Source organism: Homarus americanus, unplaced genomic scaffold, assembly GCF_018991925.1.
Source record: "Homarus americanus isolate GMGI-L3 unplaced genomic scaffold, GMGI_Hamer_2.0 scaffold11851, whole genome shotgun sequence".
NCBI lineage: Eukaryota > Metazoa > Arthropoda > Malacostraca > Decapoda > Nephropidae > Homarus > Homarus americanus.
Genome location: NW_024745606.1, coordinates 3,405 through 14,456, shown reverse-complemented (window position 1 = coordinate 14,456; position 11,052 = coordinate 3,405). Strand labels below are relative to the sequence as shown.

The 11,052-nt window shown below is 37.2% G+C and overlaps 2 long non-coding RNA genes across 2 annotated transcripts; one reads left to right on the top strand and one right to left on the bottom strand.

The window, feature by feature from the left end:
* Positions 1-1,806: 1,806 nt before the first annotated feature.
* Positions 1,807-5,804, top strand: LOC121878716. The gene is made up of 3 exons (XR_006091212.1): positions 1,807-2,292; positions 3,575-3,693; positions 4,152-5,804. It is a non-coding gene; the product is annotated as an uncharacterized LOC121878716 (long non-coding RNA).
* On the bottom strand, positions 5,741-8,147 carry LOC121878717. The gene is made up of 2 exons (XR_006091213.1): positions 6,814-8,147; positions 5,741-6,269 (listed from the first exon to the last, which is right to left on the bottom strand). It is a non-coding gene; the product is annotated as an uncharacterized LOC121878717 (long non-coding RNA).
* Between the last annotated feature and the right edge of the window lie 2,905 nt (positions 8,148-11,052).

The following is an 11,052-nucleotide window of genomic DNA, read 5'->3' as shown; positions in this document are numbered from 1 at the left end:
GTTATTCCCCTATGCTATTGGTGAGGAGATTCTGTATGACTGCTGGGTCGCTTCTAATCAGAACATGATCTTGTGTACCGACTCTGAACTGAAACTCAGCGTCTGGGTGTTTGTCTTCCGCATCGTTCAGCCAGAGATACTTGTCTTCAGGTGGTGTACCTTCAGGGAAGTTTAATCTTACTCTCATGGGGGGTTGAGGTTGTAGTTGATGGTCTCTAAGTTTTTCTGCCTTTTCGGCCTTCCGCTTGTTCCTGGACTGAACTAGTTGAAAGCCATCCTCTCCGTTGGTGTCAAGGTCAACACCATAGTCACCTGGCTCACTCAGTGCGAGTGGCTGGGTCTCCAGTCAACTCAGACATGGAGGAGTTACAGGACTCGACCTATGTGCCTACGTCAGAGGGCCGAGGACTGCTTGGCACTCCAAGGAAGCCAGCGGCGGTTGGGAGGCGTAACCCTCTTACAGGACAAGGGAAACTGGCATCTACAGCGTATCAGCGGTGTGAGGGGAGGCCATGAGCGGGCCTCCCGCGGAGGGAGTGTGGTGTCAGAGTGTAATGACCACGGTCTTACACGTCAGTTAGCGCCAAAAATCAAATGATTCATATTACGCTTAATAGCCCACAAAACATGTAACTCGGCTTTCGTTTGAGTCCTCCATCTGAGGAGTCCGTTTTCTCATCACTTCAAGACACCTCAGTCCTCCGTTATCCCATTTTCTCTGACTTACTGAAACCAACCTCTCTATAAAATGAATGTGAGTGTGAGAGAGAACACCTTTGTTTTGAGTCAACTTAGATATGTCTGTTTACAGTTGGAACATTCAAGATCCATTGTGAGTGGGGTAGAATGCTTCAACTGTCCTTATCGTTAGTAGAACGTGTCAAGTAAGTGAGTGTCGAGTTTGCCAGCTAGAGCGGCGTATTTTATGTCGTCCGTGGGGGTATCCATGAGTTTCTGATCGCGCCTGAAGTTATATCATTTTGTCGCCCCAACATCAGAGAATCTGATGTTTATAGTTTAATTAGTGTCAGTTGTCTATTTGAGAAAGTCATTAATCTCCTGAACTATTCTGTCAACTGGTATAATCTCCAAGATCTAGCGCCTCCCCGTGAATAGCCCCTTGTTCGCCTCAGGCCTGAGCTTGCAGAATTAATGTTATCGACGTGTATATTCCACCTTTTCCTGGCAAGCTCAACCTCTGATTAGATTATATGAATAGACATAGGAAATTACCCTGATCAAGAACACCGGAGTTCATAACTAAGTCTACAGTGATCCAAAATGATAGAGAAGTTATGTTGTTGGTAAGATCGACCCTTCTGGTATGAATAGGGAGGCCCAAGCTGCCCAGCAGGTGCACGTATATACCTCTACACGAGGGAGAATCACGCATTCGTGACTTCCTCAACGTCTCTCCAGGTATGTTAACGTGTGTTCCCGCCGCCTATTAATTCAGTTTAACTTAGTCAATTTTGGTGAATATCAGTGCTCATGTGTTAACATAGTGAATTCTGTGCCAATTAAGTCGAGTAACGTAGAGATTTAGATATTGTCTGAACCGTTGCCAGGCGTATGTTTTGTATAGTTGAAGTTAGACCTTTACGCATTCGTGACTTCCTCAACGTCTCTCCAGTGTGTTGAGCTGAATACTCATCAGCTAACGTGGGGCGGTAACCGGGTTGGACGATGCCGTTAATTCGACAGGACTGGGGCCGGATACTCAAAACACCTCATAAGTTACGTTTTTCAGCATGATACACTACCATATATTGTGGAAGCCTTACAGTACCATAAATTTAGCATACTCAAAATTTAATTATGGTTCCGTAAGACTTCCGTAAGTTCTCGTAACTCTTGTGTTTACCCTGTAAATTAAGTTCTCTTGTCGGACGGTAGATGTCAGTGTAGATGCTAGTTGGCCAATCAACGCTCAGTTAACAAAATCATCAACCAATCACAAGAGAAGGAGAAATCAGCTGAGAGCGACGCACGTAATATTATTTTGTAAACATGGAAGGACCACCAGCCAAGATGAGACGGCCTAATTTCAGTGAGGCTGAAGTATACGCTCTTGTGACTGAGGTAGCCAAACGAAAAGAAATGATTTTAGGGAAGTTGGACTCAAGTAGTTGTACACTTCAACTCAAAAACCAGCCTGGGGTGAAGTGTTAAATGCTGTGAATGCTGTTGGTAGAGTCACCCGCAATGTTACTGAAATTCGGTGGAAGTCTGATCTTCGTGTTAGCGTTAAGAAAAAAGCAGCACAAGATAAGAAATATGCTGGTGGAACAGGTAAGTCATAATATTGTTAGCGTGGTTATTGATTGACAATATGAAACAAACTTAACTATGGTTTTTCTGAGGCTTGGTACGATTTTACGTGTTTGTAAACTCAAGGAAGCAAGTAGTGTGGTGGCTCTCCATCGTGAATGAATACACATATTTTCCTTATATGAACACATTCATTAAAAGAAATATCGTTCTTCGAAGTTTTCCGTGTGAGTAAATAGTAAAAACTTTACCGTTCAACCTAAATTTTTTTTTTCTTTTTACGTGGATTAACCAACCCAGGCACAGTCACTGACCCACTTCGGGGCCTGTAATAATAATTCTTTAGTACTATTAATAAAAATACCTCTTTATAAATAATAATATTAATAACAAATAACCATAAATACCGAAATGAAAACACAAAAAGTGAGAATCAATATACAGTATGTATGTTGTGTTGTCGATATTACGAGAAACAATTGCGACCCTGCAATTGTGTGTAAATGACACATTTAGTCAGATCAGCAACCTTAGACTTGCTCCTAATTTTCGTGATGCCATATGGCAGCAGGGTCTACCATTAGACAACACATTATGCTTCCAATATCTTCCCAGGCGGTAGTCAGGGAAGTCTGTACTACTGTTAATAATTTCCCCACAACTTTTGGATTTTCTTATTATACCTATCATCTAGATTACACAATTTTAAGACACACTTGTCATTGTGTCGCAACTGACGTGGAACAGAGATAGTTAATATGAGTTTGTGTGGCAGGGCGGCGGAGGCCTCCCGTTGGTAAAGGAAGCTAGGTTAGGTAGGTTTGGTTACTGTTATAAACTACATATTAATAATTACGTTATTTCCGACGGTAATGAAGGTCATAATGTATAAGTTGCCATAGAATTCCTTTTTTTATGTCGTTAATTTTCATTCATCAATAGATTTATATTCATATTTGATATACATTATTATGTAAATTTTACTTTGTTAGGCTTATAGGCAAGGATGTTCTATCCTATGAGTTTACAACTAATACAGGTTGAAAATTTCTGGCTGCGACTATTTTTTTTGACTTATTTTACCATTTATTGTTTGTTACCTTAAATCTAATTAACTTTTGACATAGATAAAGGAGAATTTTTGTGGCTACAGCTACAATGATAGGTTAGGTTATAATGTTTGGAACTATTTCAGTAGATTCCTTTGTAACTATGATTTCTGCCAAATATAACATAGTTAGCATATAGTGTATGTAACCACAGCTCACAGTAAGACAGTTATTATTTATATTTTCTCTTCAAGGTGGCGGCCCCCAAATTGAAATTACATACACTGCAATTGAAGAAGCAATTCTTCAACTATTAGATCCAGCCTCTATACAAGGATTCCAGGGGATGTTGAAAGTGAAGAACCTATTAATGGTAATTCAGTCAAAATACTTTTCCAACCCCCTGATATATATTTTGTTCTTTTCTTCCTTCTTTTTATTTAAAAAAAACTTTTGGAGACATTTTTTCACATCTTGATTTGGAAATACTGTACAGTATACTGATTTTTTTATATAATTTTGAAAAATAACAACACTAGTAAGTTGGTTTCATTTCTAGCTTGTTTATTGCTTCCCTAAGTTATATATTAAATGTTGTTATAACTCGTATGTTAATGGACAAAATTGAGAAGTGCAAATATAAGAAATTTAACGCCTAGTTGATATTTAGATTTAAAAATATTTTAAACAAATATATTTAGATGGTCAACACTATTTTTCAAACCATTATTTTTCCTAAAAGCTTTTGTATATTTGGAAATACAGTGTAATATTTTAATTATACTCTTAACATAGACTTCAATCAACCTATTATACTACATTTCTTTCCAGAAGAAGAAAGAGAACTAACCCCCGGACCCTCAGGAGCTAGGTTTACAGCTACCGGTAGTTGTTTCCGAGAGGAATTTATGTTTCGGCCCGTTCAAGAGAAAGATGATTCTATAACCCTCATTCTGAATGAGGATATACAGGAACATGATATCACAGTACCCATTGTGCATTTAGAACCTGAAACTTCAGCACCTACAAACATTCCTGGAATTTCATCATCCGGAACATATGAGGTAGAAACATGTAGTTCAAGCAATACTCGTCAACCTATTGCTGCTACCACGGAACAGCGAAGTAGGTCTAGTACCCCTTCTGCCACAGCTGTTAGGTCAACTGTAACTGGTGATTCCACTGATGAAATGGGTTCATCTCCAATGCCAAGTACGATCAGAAGTGGCAGGAGGCCACGAACCTCTTCTGCCCGAAAAGATGAAGATCTTCTTCGAGAGATGCTTCGTGTTCAAACACAAATGAGGGACAGTTTTTTACAGCTTGTAGCGAACACCGAGTGCATTGCATCTGCAATGCTATGCATTGCAAGAGTTATGCAGTCGAAAAATCCTATCCAATGATGCTGTGTTTATGGTATGTGTATATGTAGTTGTTTACTTAGGTAAGTCCTTTACTTTTGGTAAATGTGATAATAGCGTAGTTGAAAAGTCATCAAACACTTATTATAAATTTTCCTTTGAGTGATTGTTATGAAGGAAGACGGCATGTTAAAAAATTGTGTAACTTTCACTTGCAGCCTATACTAGTCATGAAAATGTAACAGGAATATTTAGCTCTCCATAAGTTCATTAAAATCATGAAGTTAAGTGAAAGACACACATTTGTCAACTAATAACATGTGTTGCAGTGCTACTACGGGTAATGTTTACCCAAGTTTTGGGTAAAAGTTCCTACCACACTCAAAATTATATGTTTGAAAAGAGGCTCATGTACTTATTTTTATTTTTTAAAGGTTCCTTTATTTTGTAAGACGTAGTCAATTTCCAGTTCAACGAGTTTTATTTATTAGTTTGTAGTTTGCGAAGTATGATTCAAGTAGGTTGAAACAGAAATAATGGTGCAAATTCACCAACAGCCTACTGTAATCGCTGCTATTTAACACACATTAGTCTCCAAAGCGCAAGTTGTTGCATTGGTTCTTTCATAAGGATGTGCTGTCTCATGTTACATTTTATAGCTTAACAAGCAAAGAGTATTCTATTTTTTTCTTTATTACTTATAGTAGTACAGTATTGGGTTATAAGTTTCTTTTAATTTACGGGTATTGATGCAGGTAATTCTAGACATGAAAATTATACTGTATTCCATTCTTAAATCTAAAAAATGGCAACAAATAACAGTAGTTGTATTATTATTTCACAACGATGTGGTGACCCATGTCAAATTGTGTAGTTTAAGATGCAAACAGTAGCAATATTTTTTTATTGTTTCAATTTCTCAAATATGTTTTATGTAAGGATTTTTTTGTTTCACAAACTTTAGTGCCTTTGGTATTTAGTAGTATTAAAAGTATACTGTATTGGAATCAAATTTGTTCAAGGATATAGTACATATATTATTAAGGTAAGAGAAAGGCATTTAATTTCTATAAAGAAGTTTATTTTATTATGTACAGTATATTGAAAATAAAAGTTAAATCAATGTACGCTTTATTCGCATTACCTCTGTATACTGCACTAAAAAATACTATTTAAACATAGAGGAAAAATGTATTGGTGAATTGATATTTGATTTTAATTCATCAAGTAAACCAATTACGGACTACATTGGCTCTGACTGCTTGGCCTGTCCCTGCTACAGCTTCAGCTGGATTGTCAATCTCTCCATCATCGTCGACCATGTCGTGGGGAAGTGGTACCCTTCTCATTAAACAATAATTGTGAAGAAGGAAACATGCATTTACAATTTTGGCACATTTGGAAGGATCGTATTGAAGTGATCCACCAGAACGGTGAAGGCATCTAAATCGTGATTTTAGGACACCAAAAGTTTGCTCTACAACTACGCGGGTTTTGGTATGGCTGTTGTTATACCTAACTTCTCCAGGGGTTGAGGGGTTTCTGAATGGTGTCATGAGGAATGCCTCTAATGGGTACCCACTGTCACCTGGAATAACAGGAGTGATTAAAAAATAAAGAAATAAATGTACAGCTCAATAAGAAATATAATAAAAAAAAATTACAATGCCCTTGGGGGAATTAATCCCTCAGCCCACTCTTGTACCTATAAGCAAAAAACATATAAACTATATAGCTGCATTACCAAACAATGAGGCATAATGTATTTGCTTCCATATAAAAATAGCAATATAGCACAAATATTTTAACCATTTTTCAACAACCAACTGTAAGACAAATAAAGATATTAGGTGTGGGCCACTAATTATGTATGTGCCGTCAAGTGTCATAGCTTGGTTTAGGGAAAGTTATTAGGTTCAGCATAGGTTTATAAGGTCAGTGATGTCAAACTTAGTCGATATGCACGGTTAAACATAGCTGTAAAAGTGTACCGTTCCTTAATTCAACAAATGAATGATTTATCATGTACTGGGCAGTTAAGTAAGGTCCTCCTAGCATTAGAGCCTATGTTCCACCTAGTCACATTGATTAGCTGAAATAGGAAAAATCTTAACCGTGCCATTTAAACTTACCAATCAAATAATTATCACCAAAATCACCAGCCTCAAAGCGACGGCGAAGTAAGCAGTTGGCCCAGATGAAGGCGTCATGTTTACAACCTGGATACTTGGTGCTGTAGTTTGTGATCAACCCATCGGCATTACATACTACTTGTACATTGAGAGTGGTATCGCTTCCTGTTTACATATGTTCCTTCATTTTCAATTGGGGCTTTTATGGGTATGTGTGTTCCATCAATTGCACCAATGACTCTTGGAAGGTTTCTTATTCTGGCAAAACCTTGCACAGTTCTTGCTATTTGTACATTACCTGTTGGCATCTTTATTTCAAATCTTGCCCTTTCTGTGAGAATTTGGGTCACATCTCTAATAATTCTACTGACACTAGCTTGGGTAAGACCAACTGTATCACCAAGTACATGTTGAAAGGTTCCACTGGCGTAAAATCTTAAAGCAACTAACACTTGCGTGTGTATGGGAACAGCATGAGATCTTCTCGTTCTACGCCTTAAAAATGGATCTAACTCTTCACACAGTCTTAGAATTTCACATCGAGGAAACCTATAATATCTAATTAGATTTTCATCGCTTATATTTATGGGATCCAAAGGGTCCCGATACCTTCGTTCACGTCGTAAAGCTCGATCATGCAGATAAGCTACAACAAGTTCCATTGCAGGGTAACTGGAAAATGAGGTCCAAGTGTTACAGGATCAATCTGCAGGACAAAAAATTATGCAATGGCTTAGAAGTTTGTTACAGTATTGTTTTTATGTTGATACTAACTTATTCAAAGTTTTATCATTAGGCCTAGAATAGAAGGGTTATGCCTGTGAAAAACAAAAATTATGGCCTTAAGGTTTTGCCTGGCTCTTAGGGGTAAAATACTGAAAAATGCACGTGTTAAAATCTCTTTATTCATTTAAAATTGAAAGAAATTGTTCATTATGAAAGTAAATAAGGGTGTTAAAAGCATTTAAAAGACATCCTCTTGCCTCTTGTCTGTCACATACTCGCATTTGAAACTGATTTCTGGTAGGAACAGCAGCCTTCTCCGTTAGCCGGATTCCTTGAAACCCAGAACTTTCTGAAAGCCGTAATTGAAATTTTATCTAAAATTAATTCCCAAAGCATGATTTTGCAGGAAACTTACGGCTTAGGTAAATGACTTTCAGAGAGGCACATTTTCCTGAAAACTATGAGGAAAGTTTCCCAGATAACCGAGAAAATTCCGGAGATGGGGGATATATTTCTGGGTTCGAGAGATGATGTAATGGGCAATTGCAGGAACTACCGAGAAAATTTTTCCATTACCATAAACATTCTGGGGATGAGGGATATTTTCTTGATTTGTGATAACTGTCTCGTTAACGGGAAAACACTCATTCATTCACGGTAGTGCTCTTCACCAATTGTTCCGGCTAACAGAGATCTCACAGTAATAGGTGTTTTACCCCACTAGAATTTAGGTAAATAATCCCTTGCATAATGTTGGCCTGTGACAAGACACATAAGCTATACTAAGATAGCCTTATTCTGGGCAAATTCAAATAAATTGGTTATTGATAGCATAGCCTTGCCTAACCTAAATGACAAATCACTTCTCTTAAATTACTCATTTAGCCTAGACCCTGGTGTTTTCCTTTCAATGTTGGGAACATTTGGTCTGAATTGTCTTCAAGTTCATACAAGAAACAACAATTTAAAACCTGAAAATATATCGGATTAGCCGTAAATTTTCTTAAATTAATACTCTACCTATGATAATGTTCAAGGAAAGTCTGGAACTAGGCCTAAGGTAGCTGCTAGACAAAGTGTCTCACTGACGGCCTGACGCTCACCAAAAAACCATTACACACTCTCTAACCTAACCTAACATACCATAACATAACATAACCAAACCTATCTATCTAACCTATACCCTATTAGTATAATTTCTTATTTAAATAATCCTCATGTTCTAACTAAACTAAGTAGGCCCCATGTTTAAACATTTATTTGCCTAAGACTGAAAAAGCAGTTATATAGGCCCCTATTAATCAAGTTAATTGCAATCCATATTTTACACCTAATATCATTTAATTTTGGCTAGCCTATGGAAATTTATAGCCTTTCATGTTATCATACTCTATATACATAAGAAAATAGGCTAAGGCTATTGGTTGAATATTAGAAAAACAAGGCGAAGTCTTGGCAGGAATGTTCACTTGACCTCATATTTGGCTTTCATTGCTGAGGGATATTTACGGCTATACAACATTAATAAGTTCTATCTGCAAGTTTACTCAGTCATAAAACATATTTTTACCCTAAGTGTGAACAATACAAACCTTCTATTTTGGTAAGAAATACTTTATAATGTGTAAGAAGACAAAAGATGCGTCTCTTCCAAACTGAGACAAACACAAACACTCAAGCCGCTTATTATACAACAAAAAAGTTACGAAAAAGACAAAGTGAAATATTATATTTCAGTATGTTGATGTACAAAACATTTTCTTCTTTATTCTATGATAAAACAAGTCTAACAAACATTATTACAACATATATTATTATTATTTTCTATACAATCGGGAATTAGTCACAACTACATCCGGGTTGAGAGTGTTACACAACCTCGGGAGCTGGTGTAAGTTACTTGTGGTAACCCCTCAAAACCTCAATATTTCTCTAAAATTAGTTTTCAAGTTTACAAATTTTACTGAAAACAAAGAGAAAACGAGCTAAAAGCTATGGTGGTGGGCGAGGATAGGGGGTAAGGGGAGGGGAGGTGGAAGGGGAGGGAAGGTGGAAGGGGAGGGAAGGTGGAAGGGGGGTTCAATTGCGGCAGTGTCCTTACATACCAGACTTCCATTCAGGAAAAAACAAACACATTCGGGTTTAAATTAACACCGTTGCACGATGGTGAAACTCCTGGTCCCTAGACGAGGTTCACGAGAGAGAGAGAGAGAGAGAGAGAGTTCACACATCTATCTATATTCCTGTATGCTCTACTTTCCACGTACTGCCTGAACACACACACACATCAGCTTACGTGCCGTCATGCCTGCAGGAACCACTTTTAGTTACATAAAAAGGACCAGCCTCACTTTGAAGCAATTCCCGCTTTGATAGAAAGACCACTGGTGAAATGTGTCACTAGATCTGACATATCTTGACCTCGGGTCTAACTTCCAACAACCAGCCAACGTCAGTCCTACAGGAAATCCTCAACTTTCCACTGGTTTACTCACCTCCGGCTGTCTTAGACTGACTGACAGACATTCATTTCCATCACAACATTCTTGCCACCTCACTGATGAAGGGAATAAAGATATGTTCGTTGAGACTTACTCGATGTTGCCTGTAATGACATGCACGACAATTACAATAGTGGAAGTAGTAGTAGTAGTAGTCTTTGTTGCCGTGATAGTAGTGGCTGTATCAATAGGTGTAGTATTTGTAGCAACAGTAGTTGTAATCGTTAAAAGTGGTAGCAGTAGTCGTAGTAATTGTAGCAGGAGCAATAGTAGTAAAGTAGCTGTAGTAATAGTAGCAATAGTTGTAGTAGTACTAGTAATAACAATATGAACAGCATGCTTTTCCTAACCTTTCATTACTTGTCAGTTAAAGAGAAATGTGTTGTGTCAGCGTCAGGCACCAAGCCGATAAACACCTTATGACGCACTTATGACAACTGACCACGACCACTACCAGGTAACTTGGCGGTAAAGATACGAGTTTCAATTAAGTGTTTTGAGTTGGCCGGCCATTAATCTTGCCCAGGGAAGCCAGGAAACGCATATTTATTGAGACAAGAAAAAGGACTGAGCTTCGGGGTTTCCAAATTGCATGTTTTCTCTGGTACGAAATGAAATGCATTTAAACAAATTTTCCACAGGATATTTTATATAGTCGGGGATATATTAATGGTTGGTATATATGAAAGAGAGGGCCTACACATTCCTAAATTGGACTGGTACACTAAAGCACCTTGTACGGGTTTAGTGAACTCATGAAAACCACAGTTTTATTTCACTAACTGACGTTTTAATAGGTCACCTTTCCCATGAATCTTTTTCTCATGTGTAGATAGATTTGATTTTATTATATATTATATATATATATATATATATATATATATATATATATATATATATATATATATATATATATATATATATATTTTTTTTTTATTTATTTATTTATTTATTTATTTATTTATTTGTTTATTTATTTATTTATTTTCATGTCTTATTTTTTTAAAGTCTG